This window comes from Bison bison, unplaced genomic scaffold (genome assembly GCF_000754665.1).
Source record: "Bison bison bison isolate TAMUID 2011002044 unplaced genomic scaffold, Bison_UMD1.0 scf7180017862882, whole genome shotgun sequence".
NCBI classification, from domain to species: domain Eukaryota; kingdom Metazoa; phylum Chordata; class Mammalia; order Artiodactyla; family Bovidae; genus Bison; species Bison bison.
Window position 1 is genome coordinate 19437 of NW_011493454.1, and position 762 is coordinate 20198.

Here is a 762-nt window from a genome sequence, read left to right on the forward strand (position 1 = left end):
ACTTATAAAATCATGTACAGATGTGAGAGTTGAACCATAAAGAAGGCTTAGCACTAAAGAATTGATACTTTTGAACTGTGGTGCTGGAGAAAACTCTTGAGAGTCCCTTGGACAGGAAGGAGATCAAACCAGTCAATCCTAAAGGAAACCAACCCTGAATATTCATTGGACGGACTGATGCTGAAGCTGAAGCTCCAATATTTTGGCCACCTGATGCAAAGATCTGACTTCTTGGAAAAGACCCTGATGCTAGGAAAAACTGAGGACAGGAGGAGAAGGGGACAACAGAGGATTAGATGGTTAGATGGCATCACCAATTCAATGGACATAAGTTTGAGCAAACTCTGGGATATAGTGAAGGATAGGGAAGCATGGGATGCTGCAGTCCATGGGGTCACAGAGAGTTGGACAGGACTTAGTGACTGAACAGCAGCAGTATGAATAGCTACACTAGTGACATATAAAAAAAGATGTAGAATTCAATAACCGAGTAGAAAATTCAGTATAAATAACCCTTTCACAGTAGCCCCCAAATCTAAAAGGCAGCTAAAAAGATAGCTAACAAACATGAATACACCATTACACATAAAAGCATAAAATTGTGCTAAAGGACATTTCAAAAATATCTGAAAGTAAAGAAATAAACTTAGTAAGAACTATACAGAGTGTGGGATTTTACCTATACACAATCTAAGATATTAGGCTACTCTAGTTCCATGGATTCTGGCATAAGACATGAGAATCTTGGGTGAGAGACAAAGG